The following is an 18,130-nucleotide window of genomic DNA, read 5'->3' on the forward strand; positions in this document are numbered from 1 at the left end:
GCACACACATTTTCCCTTACTTTTTAGGAGGGGAAAAGTGCATCTTATAGAGTGAAAAATACGGTAGGTGCTGGTGGAAGATATCTGAGTTTAGGCCATCAGTACTGAAATGGGTACCGCAGATCTTGAAATATTCCTGCACACCTATCTTCAGATAAGTACATATACAGATTGGCAGAAATTACCAGTTAGGAACTTAGCTGGGGTATTAATCATTCCAGCCATGGAAGATAGAAGTGCCTCATTCTTGAAGACTTGTGGGGAATGGGTTGGTAACTACAGATAACTGAAACTTTCTAAAACTGGATCAGTTCAGGGCATCCTTTGTTTGATCTTATCACATATATGGCATGCTTGGATTAATACAGTCATAAGGTGGTTCTCAAAAGGAATCCATTCCGGAAGTCCATTCAACTTCCAAAAATGTTTGAAAACCAAGGCACGGCTTCCGATTGGCTGCAGGAGCTTCCTGCACTCAGTCAGAAGCCAGGTTTGTGGCGTTTGGGAGCCAAAACGTTTGAGTCGCAAGGTGTTTGACAACCAAGGTACGACTGTATAGTCATCATCCATGACCACTGGCCATGATGGTTGGAGCCAACGGCCAACAACATTTGGAGAGCAACAGTTTGGGGAAGGCTGTTCAAGGCTTTTTATAGGGATTCTGAAGATTGCTTGGCTGGATTTCAGACATGCACATTCTGTTTGGTTTAATCCTCAAGATTTCCAGAACTTCAGCAGGTCTTCCACTTGAAGACTAAATGATCACACCTTGAGTTGAGGAGGTTGGCTGGGTGCAGTATAACATAGTGCTCTAAAACATTTTGCGTAGAGTAGGAGCTGTGGTTGCATAGTTAGTGTTTTCCAAGTGAAATCTCTTGGTTTTTCGAAAGCTATTTTTCAACATTCCAAGTGCATTTGGTCTACATTATGTGATAATCGCCTGCCAAATTTTAGTTTTAAAATGAGTGTTGTTCAAATGAGCACACGGTAACTTAAGACAAGTAAACTTCTGGTTTTCTATACTTACACAACTGGAATTTTAAAAACGGGCATAATCTTGAGTAATCAAATTGTTACTGGACTCTGTCTCTTGCCTGCCAGCATTTTAGCTTTGAGTGGGGAAAAAAGGCTCTTTTAATAGGCTGCGGCAGCTGTACGATAACCGCTGCAGCATTAACGGGCTGAGCATTTGGAAAAACAAGCTACAAATTGTTACACGATCGCTCTAATCTCCCTGTTTGTGCAGAACCTCTCCTATTTAGCATGCAGTCACACTTACCTTTCACTGCAACACTTTTTTTATTCAAAGCGCAAAGCAACAAAGAGGTAGATTCATAGCATGTTCATAGCTGCAAACAATTCTAGTGGGTTCCCTCCCCACCCCGCTCATACTAAAACTGAAAGAACAAAATTTATTTTATACATGGCGTGGTGTTGTATTGAGCCCTTGCATCTACTTCTAAAATATAATATATTCCAGAATTTATTTTACTACTATCTTTTATAAACATCTTGGCCATCTTGGATCAGTCTGTTCCGTAAATGCCATGAAGATAACTTGCATCTTTCTTTTTTCTCTCTCTCTTTTTAAATCCTCAACAATGTATTATCATTTTCTGAGGTCTTCCGAAACGTCTGCATATAAAAACCCTAGTGGAACTTAACAGCGTGTGGCTATTTTGACCTCTTTCCATACATACAGTTTGGATTACAGAACCAAAAACATTTTCCAGAGGGGGAGCCATATAAGCCTGTTGCAGCAAAAAGAGGTCTTGTGGCACCTTTTTAAAGCCTGACACATTTATTATGGCATAAGCTTGAGTGGCCTGAAGCCCACTTCATCAGATGTATGAAATGCAATCCTAAACTGGCAGGCATTTAACGGGATGGGCGGGGGAGTGAGGTCAGAAGGAAATGAAATGCAAAAAGAACAGACAGTGGCAATTATGTAAAAAGCAAAATAGTTAGTGGCCATTAACAAAGCCTATTTTCCAGAGGGCATTTGGAGGAGGAGAGACCTAATTGCCACTTTGTGGCTCCTTGTTGTAAGTTCTAAATGGATTGTGTGTGTTTTTCTGGATTTTGTTGTCTGATTGTTTCTATTGCAAACCTCTCCTGTGGCCTGTGCAAAATGGTCCAATAGAAACCAAAGAAAGAAAGAAAGAAAGAAAGAAAGAAAGAAAGAAAGAAAGAAAGAAAGAGGTGTTGGCGATAACGTAAACTGACTGGTATTCCAAGTCAGTTTCTGCCACATTAATTACATCCTGCAGTGTTAGTTTGGAATGTTGGTTTGTGCAAGCTATCTTAAATCACAATTATTAGCATCCATACCAAGTATATATATATATATATTTGTTATACTTTGCTGTTACACGAGGCTCCCCACTGTTCTCCGGCCATTCATCTTAACCCAAGTATAATTGTTGCAATGAGACTGTATTGTTCAGAGTGATTGCCACTGGGGCCAGCCAATCAACGTTCTGCACAGCCAGCTTCTGAACTCAGTTCTCTTAAGAGGGTTATGCCATCACCATCTGACAACTCACCAAACAGTGTGAATATAGAGTTGTAGCACGCTCTATACTCATCCTAATGTCTGTGTGCAAATCAAAGTGGCAAAATTCTGTGATCAGCACTGCTTGCTAAGAACCAGACGATTAAAGCTTCTGAATCAACCACACTACCACCCAACATCTCAATTTAGTGTAGTTGTCAGCATGTAATGTGGCACCTCAGGGCTATGCTGCCCATGAGGCAGAGCAAACCAGCCGCCGCTGGCAGTGGAATCCTATGGGGCAGTGCCCCTGCGGCCATCCCACCTGCCACTGCACTTGCATGACATCTCACTGGAAGCTGCCACTGGAGCCACGCAACCCCAGTGAGCAAGGCTTCATTGGGCAAGGAGTGGGGCTGGGCGGCCAGCACTGTTTTGCTTCTTTGCTATGCTGCTTTCCCAAATACAGTGGTACCTCGGGTTACAGATGCTTCAGGTTACAGACGCTTCAGGTTACGGACTCCGCTAACCCAGAAATAGTACCTCGGGTTAAAACTTTACCCCAGAATGAGAACAAGAAATCACACGGCGGCAGTGGGAGGCCCCATTAGCTAAAGTGGTACCTCAGGTTAAGAACAGTTTCAGGTTAAGAACGGACCTCCAGAACGAATTAAGTTCTTAACCCGAGGTACCACTGTAGACTTTTGCTGGCCTGTACGCGATAAAAATTGTGTTTGATTGCAATTTAGCGGAGGATCTGTGATTATAACAACCAAGATGGATTGTTTGCTTGACAGCTGGTTGGTACATGTAAAAGATAAACTCAGAAGTTTCAAGTAGTGTTGAGTGGGAAGATTGTGGCTTTTGCCTCACTGGAATGTATGAGTTGCGTTACCCAGATTGTGGTAACTATGGAAAATGCATTGTATTTGGGTTTGATTGGTGTTGGATCTCAGGGCCAGCACTTGGTGTTAATACCAGAGCTTATTCCTGGAACATAGCAAGTAAGAATAGCTGTGAATGCCTCTGTGAAAGCACAGAGTGCATTGCCACCGAGTAGCTACAGTACGTCTGAGCTGAATTGAGCTCTAGGGCCTGATGGTATACATTGCCTCTTTAAAGCACATTATTTCCTTCAAAGAATTTTGGGCACTGTAGTTTGTTAAGGGTTGCTGTGAATTATTAATTCTGTCAGGAGTATACACTACAGTGCCCAGAATTCTTTGAGGAAAATAATGTGCTTCAAAGATGTAGTGTATACACAGGCTTCGTCTTAACAGAAATTGAACTCTTAAGAACTTAAGTCCAGAGCTTATTTGAAAGCAGCAGCTCCAGATCGTATTGAGAAATTAAGAGCAGTGGACAACAGAACAAAGGAGAACTGAAAAGATGGGGCTGTCGTTGATTTTATTTGCATTTGTGTTGGTCGGGAAGCCAGAGCAATTAAAAATGAAGCAATTTAGATGGGGAGATCTTGAAATGGCTGTTTTTGAAGACTATTGCTTTTTTTAGGTGTTTACATTGAGGGGAATTTGTGGGTTTTGGATCTCTCCTCACTTTCTTATTGACTTCCCTTTTTGCCCCTCTATTTATGGCGCTTGACCTTTAATATGTTCTGTAGCAATAGATGCAGCACCACAATTCCCAGTGGTTCTTCTGAAAAGTCAGAGTGCTCTACATCTTAACTGAAAGACTGTTCAGAAGAGGCCAGATTCATAGGTATACTGTCTTGTCTGCCTTGCCAAATTTTGTTGTTGTTTCCAGTTAACTTTTACAAAACATAACATGTATTTTATTTTATTTTGGTTTGGTTTTTAAAAGGGCAATAAGTGCTGCTCTTTTTTCCAGGACCATTCAGGGGCTTGCAAAAAACAACAACCCCAAAACCCTCAAGCCACTCCTGAACATCTGAACTGCATTTTTGTGAAATGTGTTGTAGATTTCTCTAAAGGAAAGGGGCCTTGTCGTCAAATGCCCACCCCTACAAAGTGCAAAACCAGACTCATGCAGCAGGAAAATGAGAATATCAAATAAAGCATGAATTCACATTACTGATATGTAAAGGACGTGTAATATTTATGGGATATTTGTAAAAAAAAAGAAGAAGAATAAGACGTTGGCCAAAAGGCATTTTAAAGCATTCTTGTTTTTTAAGCTCTTAGCTTTAATTGCCACTGTAAGATGAATATTACAGGCTCTGAAAACAGGTTGTATTTTGATACTACTTAATGATACTGATGGTGGCTTCTAGGGCAAGTGACAACCAAGTAGTTTCTATTGATTTTTTATTTTTATTTTCTTTAATGCATTTATAGAGTCAGCTAAACCATTTATGACGTTAATCAGATTTATCCATTTTGGAATGGATAGGAATCTACTATCCTTGGTAATATAACCTGCTCCTTGGCAATATAAAAGATGATACATGCATGTGTGACTCCTCCCTTTATAAAAAGTATTCTGACCGTGCATCCAAGGTAGTGCTGAAATGCACTTGTCTTATTTGAATTTCTCTCTTGCCCTATCACTGATGCCTGGGTTCGGACATAACAGATTACATTGGCTTCGTGCTACGTGAATACACGCTCCTCTCTCCTTTTCCTTCCCTGCTTGGGGGGGGGGGGATGAGAAGCATCTGCTTCTGGTTTTAAACTAACCACAGTTCCCTGTGATGCTGGAGCTTGGAATTGTGGATTGTTTAAACAATTATTACAGAATCAAATGGAGGTGTCCTTTTTGTGTGTGGTGAAAGTTATCATTTAAAGTAAAGGGTTTCAACATCACAGGGAAGTGTGGTTGGTTTGAAACAAGAAGCAGATGCTTTTAATCTCTTCCTCCTGGTGTGTGGATGGGGGAAAGCAGCAGCCAGGGGCTTGCAGCTGCTTATTAGTCATCTTATTTATTTTATTTTTATCTTGCACTTATAATTCTGCCTTTCTTCCACCGTGCAATCCAAGGAGATGTACATGTGGCTCTTCGGCAGCCTGCCACCCAGGCACTGGACCCAATGGGAGCCTCTTCTGCCTTCAGACAACACTCTAGGATCATTTTCAGATCCATCCTAAATTATGCCCTGAAGAGTTCACAAGAAATAAAAAAACATATAGGTTCAATGGACACAATGATATATCTAGACTTCATAATATAGAGTATATATCTACATTAACCTGATAACGAATACTACATTTTTTAAATAAAAAAAAAGCCTAAATTTTTGCACAGGAGGGAAACTTGTGCTCCCCCTCCCAAATGTTGTTAAACTTCAACAACTACAGCCTCAGCCAGCAAAGAATTGTGTTCTGCAACATCTGGAAGGCTAGATTATCCCCATCCCTGTTTTAGCAGGAAACCATGGTTTCCTGTTACCCCAGAACTGTGATTAAGTCTCAAGGTGAGCAGCTACCACATTATATTGTTTTCATATTATTCACTTCCTTTTCTGTTTCTTCTCCATATCTTTTGAACCAAAAAGGTAGCACTTAAAATAATTGTCGGGGTGCATCTAAGAACAAGTCGGCATTGTCACCCGGAGTTAAGCTAGAACAGGTTGTACAATTTTACCCCATCCTGCCTGCTCCTTGGTCTAGTGATACATTCTTTCTTCCTGCTTAACGTAGAAGATAATTTTGCTAGTTTTTAGCTGCTGAATTGCTTCTCACAACCCCACATACATGCTCAGACTTGGCAATGGTAAGTATTTTTTCAGAAAAGCCCCCTCAGCTTTTATAATCCTGTGACGTTAAACTTTTGCAGCCTATCACTGAACACACACACACACACACACCACTGTCTTCCTTACTCACCCCTAGGGACAGAAAGTATCAGAGGATCTCATCTCCCAACTTTCAGGATGCTCTTGAGCATAGGGAAATAGATAGCTATGGCGCCTCCAGTCCAACCGCTGTTGATTGTGCTTTGGCGAAACAGAACAGGTGAGACACAGCAGAGACCCATGATTTTGAGGGGACCCTGTGCAGCAATGCAGCACTGTGGGAGGTGTTATATATATATATATATATAAATTTTATTTGTTTTTGCACACGTATATCTTATACAGTATAAAAACCTTTGGCTCTATCACAGCCTAGGACTTCCGTCAACCTCGACTAATGGTTTTCTAACATTCTTTCTGATTTTGCATTTTATTTTATTTTAATAGTTATTTATTTATTTTATTTATTATTTTATTTTAATAGTTATTGCTATAAAATCCAAACACTAAATAAACTCCTCCTTAGTCCTTTTTTTTGCAATAATTCATATAGTCCTCCTTACAAAACTTCTTGCAACCCTACAAGCGACGTCAGTTGTTTGCAATTGTCTTTCAAATATATCATAAATTCCTTCCCATCTTTCAGGAAAGTCTGGTCTTGCTGGTTCCGAATTTTCCCAGTTAATTTTGCCAACTCGGCATAGTCCATCAGTTTCACCTGCCAGACTTCTTTCGTTGGTAGTTCTTCTTGCTTCCATAGTTGGGCTAATAGTATTCTTGCTGCAGTTGTTGCACTATGGGGGGTTTTGTACAGGATGATGATGCAGCAAAAAAGTGGCAAGCGAAAGGAGGGACCCCAAAGCCATTTTTCCTCCCCCTGATGGCAGCAGCTTGTTAAAAATCCAGGTTCACCTGTCTGCAGAAGTGCCTTTCTTTTAGTTGAGCCCACTTCTGGCATCAACATTTGGCTAAGGATAAATAGCCTAGATGACTATAACGGAGAAGTGAAGCTACAGGGCGGGGAAGGGTTCAACATTCTTTGCTGTGTGACTGGGGTGAGTCCACAAATCTGTCTCCATCCCCTTCTAGTTGGCCCAACACACTTGCTCCAATGGGGCTTAGCCATGACTTCACTCTTCCTGTACTGGGGCCAAGAAGCTTTCTAATCTCCATTCAGTTAAGGTGTGTAAGGATCTGGGCAATATTAAAAAAAAAGAAGACTCCTGTAGTCCTATGGAGCTATTCTGGCCTCCGTGAAACTCTTCCAGCACCTGGTTCCCATTTAGGATTGTGGCCAAACAAATTTTGTAAGAAAGCCACCATTTTAAAGATAGCATATTTAAAGAGTGTGAAATCTGGAAAAGAAAACGAGACCCCGAAGAAACAATAAATTTGCTGATTTAATTTTAAATCTTCTTTAAGGCCAGGTGGGTTAAAATAGTTAATTCATGTCCCACTGGATATATATGGGCCGCATATCGTATTTCTTACTGACATTACACTCACACTCACCTAGCTTGCACAATTTTGAAAAGTTTCCTCTTAGCTTAGTGGTGGTGGTGGGGGGGGGCCTTTGGTGCAATCCAGTTCAGTTTTGTTACAAGCAGATGCCACTAATTTCATAGTCCCATGGGGAGGACAATTTAAAAGCCTGGTGAGCAGCTACTTGGCTACCTCCCTATGAAAGTAAATTGGAACTGAGCGACTCAGGGGGCAGTATATGCAACCTGCTTGCTCAGTGGAAGTGGCTGTCTCTTGCAGACCTTGCTATGAGTTGAAGCTGCAATTTATTCCAACAATTTGCATACCACTTAATCACAGTTGTCATTAAGTGGTGACCCAATAAGGCTAAAAATGAGTTTAAACTGTAAAATCAGAGTTCAATCAAAACACCTGCTGGAATAAAATAATAAGTTCCGTTGTGAGGGGCCCAGTTTGACCTCAGCTAAAAGGAAGCACCATAAAATCGGGCCCACATTAACAAACGAATGGCTCCTGGTAGATACTCTGCATCCAAATCATGGGGCAGCGCTCCCCTGAAGACGGTAGTGATAGAGCAGGAATATAAGGGATTGGGCTCAAGGTATCCTGGACCCAAGTTGTTAAAGGCTTTGTAAATGAAGAAGAAAGGCTTGAACTTGGCCTGGTAATGTATGGGCAGCCAATGCCTGCTTATGAGCACTGGAGTAATTATGTACAGCATTATTCACCCTGGCTGTGCATGGATGTGTAGGAAAATGTATGTGTGCGAAGAAAGCGCCACGATTCTAATTGAAGATAAAATACAGAAGATGGAGAAAGCCACATTCTGTGGAATCTTTGCACGTGAGGTGTGAAGGGGAGATGTGAAAGCCGCCATTGGCTGGGCCTCCCAAGTAAAAAAAGGTAAACGGACCACTGACCATTAGGTCCAGTTGTGGCCGACTCTGGGGTTGCGGCGCTCATGTCGCTTTTTTGGCCGAGGGAGCCAGCGTACAGCTTCCAGGTCATGTGGCCAGCATGACTAAGCCGCTTCTGGCGAACCAGAGCAGTGCACGGAAACACCGTTTACCTTCCCGCCGGAGCAGTACCTATTTATCTACTTGCACTTTGACGTGCTTTCGAACTGCTAGGTTGGCAGGATCAGCAAGTCCTAGGCTCTGTGGTTTAACCCACAGTGCCACCTGCGTCCCTATGGGCCTCCCAAGTATATGCTCCCAAAGTATATGGCTATTGAGTGCATGGGGAATCCGCTTCATTTTGCATTGTATTTACTGTGGTGAATACTGATTTGTTTTGGCTTCTATGTAAAGTGTCTAGAAGCAGCATGATGGGCAAACGACATGAGATGCTAAGTGCACCACTAGAAACCACATCGGTTTTGAGAAATGTTTAATAGCTTGTGCGCCTCCCAGATTTTCATTGGAACTGACTGCAGCGTGTGGTCCTCTCCCTGTCTGCTGAAGTTCCCCCCAAAATGGAGGCCCCTACACCTGCAGTGAAAGTTTTTAAAAATACTGATGTAGTTGACATGTTCAGGGTCATGCGCAGTTTGACCCTAAGTATATGCAGGAAGGGGTCATGTCTTCACTTTGAAGAACTGCCCTTGAAATTGCACACATTAAATCCTTTCTGAAAAACTATTTGGTTTCTAATATTGCATGCCCAAAGCTTAAATGTTGAAAACGATTAACCTATTTTTCAATTAGTGCTTTGTGTTGATCATCTACCTTCTGCTGTGCTTGGTTTGAGCGTTCCAGTTCCTCCTTGTGACCTCCAGACAGGGGTGTGTGTGTGTGTGTGTGTGTGTGTACATTTTAGTGCACTAAAGCCTGTGCATATGGCTAAAATATAATTTTCAGGAGCAGAGCTCTCTCTTTTAACAGGGTTTTTTTTCTTGCAGGAGAATGTTGTCACCCGACCATTCGCCACCCACCCCGTGTGAGCACATGTTTGAAGTAAAGCTTTAGTGCTCAGTTGAATGGAAGTGACACGCATACATACTCATGAGGAAGCAAGAGTATGATTAACGGAAAGCCCAAAATGTTAATTCTACAGTAGTGTGGAGGGAGAGTTAGATTTGGGGAGACTGTAGTTCTTGGCAGTAATATGAAGGGAAAGGAGAGCCCATAAAGACTTCATTTCTTTCTGGAAAAATGTCTGACTTGAAACCTTATACCTGGGAGGTATTTTTGTAGGTTCCAGTCTATTGCTACTGCTTGATGTAAATAAGACAATGGCGACTAACAATTTGTTAAATTCTGCCTGTGCCTCTGTCTGATCAGCCCATGCCCCTTGTGTAAAATTAGGCTATCATGGTGCTGTTCGTACCACTGCGTTTAAAGGTTGTATCAGTATTTCCACAAAACCCTTTTTTAAAATATACATAGCCAAGCTTTTATAATCCAGCTGTAAAAATTCAGTCTGGGTTGAAACTTGGCAAAGCACCGGACTTATTCTCCCATCTGTGCTGAATGGATTTAAGCAGGTACCTCTCAATGATATCTGTCTGTGCATTAATGCGCTTGCAAATCTCTTGCTCTTTGAAGGGGGAAATAAAACTGGAGGCAATTTGCAGAGAGTAGACGTACCTGAAAAAGAAATAATAGCTTCCCCGGCAGACCTGGTATAAAATGGGGGGTTTTAAAAGCTTTTTACTTTCTAAAAGAGCAGCGTTTTTCAGCCAGTTACATTTCCCCTTATTCTGGTTTTAGTCGGATTGTAGCTGTTGTGTACATGGGCCATTTCCCATTTCATTGCAGCCCCTCACCTTTAGTTGTGACTTCTGCGACCAAATTTTCAGATTACCAGATTTGCTCTTTAAAAATACTAGACAGTGCCTGTGTGTCCCCTCCTTTCTAATAAAGCTCTCACCTGCGTTCCAGTGTCCTACCTGGATATGATGCCAGGGATTGGACATAAGACTTTCTTCGTGCAAATAGATGCACTGTGGCTCTTCCCACTGTTCAACCAGTGGTCGCACATTGATGCAGGGTTTGTACTCCTGGAACAGGAGCACCCAGTCTCTCCTGGGAAGAGTAAGAGGGCATTGGGATTGAGTCCAGATACCTCGCCTCTTCTCCAGTGGCAACAAGGGCCAGTACTGGTCAGCTGCTGGAAGTGAGGCTACATGATTGTTGGCTTTGTCCCTTCACAGGCAGAGAAGCTTCCAGGCTACTGGTGGTATCATTTGTTAAAATAAATTGAATCGGGTACATTTGGAAATAAACATCATTTTGTTTTGCAAACATTTTGGTATCTCTGGACTTCTGCAGTTTCTTTCTAATAACCATTGCGTCTCATTCCATTTTAAATGATTGTGACTGATGGTTAAAGTGAATTACAAGAGGGCTTCCCCTAAGAGTACCTTTTCCAAGTGGATTTTGAAAAGGGTCAAAAATGTTCTTATAAGCTAATACTCTTCACTCCTAATAACAGTTTCCTAACTTACCTGTCTGAGTTAGGTTCTTTGTGATTTCATAGACTGTTTCATGCAATGCCAGAGTTGATGAACCAGTATATCCTCATGTTTGAGCAAATCCTGTGCCCCTTTATAGATCTGAGGTTTTGTGTTTTACCTACCATGATTTTAAGAACTGATTTACGTATTCTGCTGAAACTGGCCATTTGGCCATAATTGCAAGAGCAGAGAGACTCCATGATGGAAGCGCTTGACTGAGCGAAACCAGAATTTCTTTAGCATGTATCAGTGGATCTTCCGAGGAGCGCTTAGGGTAGGATCTGCATTCCAGGGAAGCAAAAAGAAAATAAAATCTCACTGATTTTAACACGCCATAAAGCTGCGGGTCTTTTTATCCCAGCCACCTTCAGTTTTATGTTCTAATTGGCAATACTTCACCAGTTCTGTGAAACCTTTCAACAGATTTGTCTTGAAAGGAGATGAGTAAAACAGAATTACCACCACCAACCCCTTGTGCTCCAAAAGGGTATGTTCAGACTCCCAAACAAGTGTGCATAATATTGCAGGTTTTGGGTGGAAGGAGTCCAACGCGTATTCTTGCAGTCATGGAAGAATTCTTGATCCAGCGTTGGTGTCAGCTAACAAAAGCGGGAAGCTGTTTTATTCCTTCTACAACCCCCCCCCCCAATTCTACCTTCCACTTTGTTTCGGAGGGTCCCCCAGCTCTATAGGACTTATTTTTGGGATGGCAGAAATAGCAAAAATCACTTTCCCTCCTCATCTGTTAATGGACACCTCCACTGGGGTCAACAGTCCTTCCATAAGTGCAAGCACACCAGCTGCGTTCCAGTGAGATCTGAGAATGTGGATGAGGTGCTAATAATAATAATAATAATAATAATAATAATTTATTTATACCCTGCCCATCTGGCTGAGTTTCCCCAGCCACTCTGGGTGGCTCCCAATCAAGTGTTAAAAACAACACAGCATTAAATATTAAAAACTTCCCTAAACAAGGCTGCCTTCAGATGTCTTTTAAAAATAAGATAGCTGCTTATTTCCTTGGCATCTGATGGGAGGACGTTCCACAGGGTGGGCGCCACTACCAAGAAGGCCCTCTGTCTGGTTCCCTGTAACCTCACTTCTCACAATGAGGGAACCGCCAAAAGGCCCTTGGCGCTGGATCTAAGTGTCTGGGTTGAACGATGGAGATGCTCCTTCAGGTATACAGGACTTTAGGGCTTTAAAGGTCAGCACCAACACTTTGAATTGAGCTCGGAAACGTACTGGTAGTGGTTTCAGCACAATATGTTCTGTTGCTTCTTGACCACCATGGGTGGTGTAGCTAACCTGGTGTAGCCAGATGGTTCAGGGAGTGGTTGACATGTATCTGCATGAGGTGTTGGTGCCTGATGGTTTGTAGCAGGCGGTAATGTCCCTGGTCACAAATACCCATTTTTTGATAAAGTGTTTAAAAGGGTATCCGTGGTACATCTACAAACAGTTGAAGGAATTTGATGATACTGATGGTGTAGGCCTGGGCTTGGGGCAGAATCTGTCTTGGTTGCCCAGGTGGATTACCTTTTTCGGGATAAAGGATGAGTTTGATCCTATTGGTCTCACTTGATCTCTCAGTCATTTTACTGTTGACCACAGTACCATCTTGGACCAGCTCTGTGAGTTGGGAGATGGTGGCACCTGCTTACAAAGTTGGGTTCAGAGGATAGCACTGGGGGGTTATGCATCTGCCCTCAGGCAGTTGGGTGCCACAGACAGAGTGCTATTTTGTCTCCAGTGCTCTTCAATGCCACTAGGAGATTTGATGCATGTTATCATCAGTATTCTGATGACACTGAACGGTATTTCTTACATCTGAATCTGGAGATCTGTGATTGTACTTAATCAGCACCTGGGTGCATTGTTGGGCTGCAGGAGGGCGAACAGACAAAGACAGAATCCTGGTAAGACAAAGACTCTGTGGGTGAGCAGCTCCCAGCTCTGGTTAATTTGGATTGGTGTCACACAGTTACATAGTTTGGGTGGGGGGCTGCTCCTAGATGCATCTGTGTCACTGGCAAGCCAGGTAACCTCTTTGACTTAGGTTGATATGCCAAGTAGACTCTTTCCTGAACAGGGAAAACTTGGCCACCATGATTCATCCATTGGTAAACTCATGATTAGACTACTGTAATGTATTCTGTGTTGGGCTCCCCTTGAAAGTGGTGTGGAAGCTGGTGGTGGTGCAGAATGCTACTTCTAGGTTGTGGAGCGGAAGTGCAGCAGCTGCCACTGGGCCATGTTAAAGGTTTTGTGACTTGTATTTAATGCCCTGAACAACTTGGAACCAGATTAACTAACCTTGTAAGATCACTTAGATCATCAGGAGAGAAAATTAGTTGTGGCACCTGACACTACAGAATGTCACAGCCTGGTGATCTCTTCATGGGTATTTTCTGATATTGCCCTCACTATGGAACACCATATGAAGCATCACCCACCAGTTGCTTCAGACATCTTATGTCTTTTTGTTCAGGTTTTTCATGACCTGTAAGATTGGACACCGTTGTTGCTTCTTCTCTCTTTATTGTCTCTGTATTTACTTACTTACTTACTTACTTACTTACTTACTTACTTACTTAATTAAATGCATATCTCACTCTTCCTCCCAAAGGCATCCATAAAGGTATTTTGCTTGTGGGATTTTTTTGGGGGGTGTTTTTGGATTGTTTTCATTTTGTAAATGCTAAGAGATTTTAAATACTGTATTAAGCATTTTGGAAATGCTTTTAAATAAATATACAAACTCCTTGCATAGATGTACTTTTTGAGGTCTTTTCATATAAACTTATATCCCACTTTTCTTTATAAATACATAAAGCTGTTGACAGTGAATACAAGAAGATGCAGATTATAATAATGAAACACAATAAACAGAACATAATGACAACTGACACCAATCCGCAATAGAGAACCTCATTTCCAGCAGTGATAAAATTAATAGCAGAATTTTGAAAACAGAGTTGGCCTGAGTCAGAGCAGCCCAAAGAAATCTAACAACCTCACCAAAAGCTTTCCCCAAAAAAACAGGTGCTAAAAAGAACCATTTGATGTCAGTTATTTGTGATGATAATTTTTGCAGCAGTCAGTTAATCTGTTATTAAAAGGTAGCACAGGTTTTATGAATAGTTACTCAGCTTTTACAGTTATTCTCCAAATAATGAAGAAACAGGACAAACCCTCCATATAACTAGGAAGCTAGCTGACTGGTAACCATTTTGGATATCCACATTATATATTCAACTTTCTAGGGGGAAGTGCCAAATGCCTGCAATAAAAAATTTTTAACGCTTTCCCTCTAAATTCAATACAATGATTGTTTTTAGTCCTTAATTGAAGAGGCTCTCATATTTCCCAGCAAAGTGTAAAAGAATTCTTTCTTTCAAATCTTTCATTGTAATGGTAATATTTTTAGGAGCAGGACTTTTGATCCTTAGTAGTCTTCATTGTTTAGATATGGATGAAGACATTCACTAACCATTTCTAATTTAAATAGCAATGCTCCCCCCCCCCCCATTGATCTTCTCACTGAGGATTACCTGACAGCCTAAGGTTTCCAGGAAGGAATACAGTTTAGATGCTGCTGTTTTGGTGGAATACATTATTTCACTCACTGTAAGACACTGGCATCTGGGCCAAGTGGTAGGTTATAAGAAGAGTGAGACTGGTACTTCATCATTTGTCTCTGGAGAAGCAAATTGTCTTTTTTGTGGTGACCATAGGTCACATCCGCACCATACATTTAAAGCACATGGCTTCTCCCAAGGAATCTTGGGAGCTGTAGTTTGCTAAGGTCCTGGGAATTGTAGCTCTATGAGGGAGAAAACTACAGTTCCCAAGATTCTTTGGGGAAAGCAGTGTGCTTTAAATTTATGGTGTGGAGGTGGCCTATATTGCACTAGCAGTAGTATTCTATATTCTGTACATTCCCTATGCTCCTGTGACCCCACATTAAAATCTGTGCTCAGATGCTGCTATGTTTAGAGGTTTAGTGGTTAAGGGGAATTGATAATAATTTGGTGGTTCAGATGTTCTCTGTGTGCTTTTTAACACCACTATTCTCTTCATTTTGAATGATAGATAACATTGTCTCTTTCTGATTGTCCAGTGATCTAGGTTCTGTTGTAGCAGATTGCAGTAATATTTTGGGTCCATATCAGGAGGTGCCAGGCAATATAGAAAATGTGATGGTCTCTATAGTATAAAGGGCTGTGCTCCAGTATTAAGTGGAAAGGTATGATAACTTCATATCACATAACTAGATGTTATGTGCTGTAACTCATAGATTTATACAACTGGAAGGCTTGGAGTTTGTAGTGTGGAAAATTCATTTGTGTAAATTATGTGCAAAATTAGACATTCTATAAAAAATGTGAGCTTTATCCAAGTCTTGGTGTGAACATCCTTGCTTGCTTAGACATAACGGGGGGCGGGTTTAATCTGTCTTGCTTCTACAAATTCAAAAGAGCACAATCTGTTCTGTGATCTTGTTGTGCTACAATATGCACATGTCAAACCTTTTAGGAATAGTTCCATTTTTCTTTCAGTGACATCACTTCAGTGTAAAAATATGAACTGCAGGTTTTTATGGAAACCAAGAAAAAAAATAAAACACCATATCAGAGTCCCCCGATACACAAAACGTCATAAATCTTAGAATTGTAGAGTTGGAAGGAAACCCGAGGATCATATAGTCCGATCCTATGCCCATGCAGTTATAGACAGAAGCACAAGAATTCAATTTGTGAAAATATGTATTTACTTATAACAACATCAGTAATGATAATAACAGTATGATTGGCATCACTGACATTAATCCCATGCTTCTGAAATATGTCTGGAGTGCAAATGTATACTGCTTTTATGTTTTATTTCAGAATCGTAGATACACATTTTGTGTTTTGCCTTTCCAATGGAAACAAAATGTTTTTAGTTTAACTCATTTTAAAAAATATTTTCCCTTGAATAAATACAAATAACCCTACACATTTCTGACAATTTATTTATCTTCTTTGAGCCCAAGTAATGCAAACTTGCACAGCAAATTCCATACATGTGTTATCTTTCTCCCTTTTGAACCTAATTTTCTGTCACTCCAACAATTTCTTTTTTAAACAGCTGTATCAAAAACAGAGGCAAGAGATTGTATGCAGAGAGAAAGAGTAATTTTTTTCTAAGTCCTTTGGCATTATGAACATAGATGTCTTTACTGTGAGAAGTAATGAAAGACAAGAGAGTTCTATATTTACTTCTCTCTTCGGCATTAAACAAACCCCTCCTATCTGCCATTCCTGCCTTCATCACAGACCTCATTCCTTTCTCTTCTCCATTAGCGTTCTCTGTTCCCTTCACCCTATAGTCTTGCCAGCAGCATGGCCCAAAGATCGTTTGGCCCATATTTTTGTCTGGCTCTAACTAAACAGTGATCTGACATTAGAGTACTTTTCTCTGGGTTTTCCTTCTCCCCCCAGGGAACAATACTTCAAGGGCAACCTGCTTGTCCAGCATATGAACATGTGGAAAAATCCACCGCTGTGCAGTAATGATTTTCAGATGGCCCATTGTTGCTGAAAATCTTCTCGAGCAGCTACTTCTCCTGCTGTAGCACCTCAGCACCTTGCCAAAGTGGGGCTCTGGAGAAAGCCCCATATTTTCGTTTTGCTCGGTGGTGAAATGTGCTACGTTGCACATACCTGACGGAGAATCATTTGATTCCAGCAAAACGGAGTAAATTTTCCGGTGAGGGGCTTGCGTTTAGCGGAGCGTAATGTGTATCTCTGCCCCACCTTCTCATTCCAGCCTCGCTGCTAAAATTCTGGAAAAAGTCTGGTTGTGCCAAATATCCACAACGGCAATGGCAAAAGCATCCGAAATATTGTTCCACAAATGAATGATTTTCACATATTTTTGCTTTAAAGCATTCAGAGAGGGAGAGGGAGGGCCGGAGAGAGAGGGTAGCCTTTCTGTGGAGAGAGCAGCAGATTTTAAAATCCAGCTACTTTCTTTTCACTGTTCTACTTTGTGAGAAAAGCGCGTTCCTTTAAAAAGAACTTTCACTGCTTAATCTTTAATTAAAGGCAACATTTTCTTTTAATTTTAAAAGGCTTGCCTTGGACTAAAATAACATGGAACATTTTTAAAACTCGGATCCAAGCTGCTGTAGATACATTTTCTTTAAACCACGGAGACTGCAGTGAGATTCCTCGCTCTGCCAAACAGACTACAAATTGTTACTGTGGGCAATAGGGACTGACTTTCTGAATGCCAGTCAACCAGACAAGAACGCTTGTTTTTCTAGAGTTGTTCCTCCCCTTGGATCCTGTTCTTGAATGATATAACAAAGTGTTGTCACCTCCATAAGATAATTATGTAGATATTCTCTCCTCTGTGTTCCTTTCATGTTTCCTTGTCTGAGGTACTGAATAGCAATCGATATGCAAAACACGGAAGCAAAATGGAGTTAAATAAAAAGCAAGAGGAAGAAAATAGAGGAAAGAGATACACAATTCCGAGCAGACCCTGGACAGATTTCACTTGCTTAAGCAATCTTGATTTAAGCTGAGAGGGAGTGAAATATGTGGTAGTAATTCTTAAATGTTTGCCCTATTAAGTTTCCAGTGTTGTATTTGTTCAGTGTGTGGGGTGATCCTCCTTCACTTTATGTCTGAACCACAGTGGCCTCTCTAAAGTTAAGCAGATAATTTTTTCTGTTCTAAATATTTTAGTGGATATTTAATCCTTGTTGTAAAAAGAATTCCCCAGCTCAGTTGTCATCTTAGATTTTATTTGGAAATATAAAGAAAAGTGGAAGTCTGAGTGTTTATGGTCAAAGTTTGGCTGGGAGTAGTTTCTTCTTCATGGTATTTTTTAATTTTATTTTATTTTCGAAATTTAAGGATCAAGTGTGCAAAATAATTCTTTTACTAATTACTTCCAAAAGCGAATGGCGTTTTGGGCTAGACTGCAT

General features: G+C 41.1%; 1 protein-coding gene across 3 annotated transcripts in view; it reads left to right on the forward strand.

Moving 5' to 3' along the window:
- Positions 1–18,130, forward strand: part of MKX (mohawk homeobox) — a 62,071-nt gene that overhangs the window by 22,762 nt on the left and 21,179 nt on the right. Inside the window, exon 6 of one of the 3 annotated variants that reach the window (XR_014556594.1) lies at positions 68–2,315. The exons of the other annotated variants lie outside the window; for them this stretch is intronic. The gene's annotated coding sequence lies outside the window, so the exon portion shown is untranslated. Of the gene's footprint in view, positions 1–67; positions 2,316–18,130 lie in introns of those variants that run through there. 3 annotated transcript variants of the gene reach the window in all.

The sequence above is a fragment of the Podarcis gaigeae genome, assembly GCF_964106915.1.
Source record: "Podarcis gaigeae genome assembly, chromosome: 12".
NCBI lineage: Eukaryota > Metazoa > Chordata > Lepidosauria > Squamata > Lacertidae > Podarcis > Podarcis gaigeae.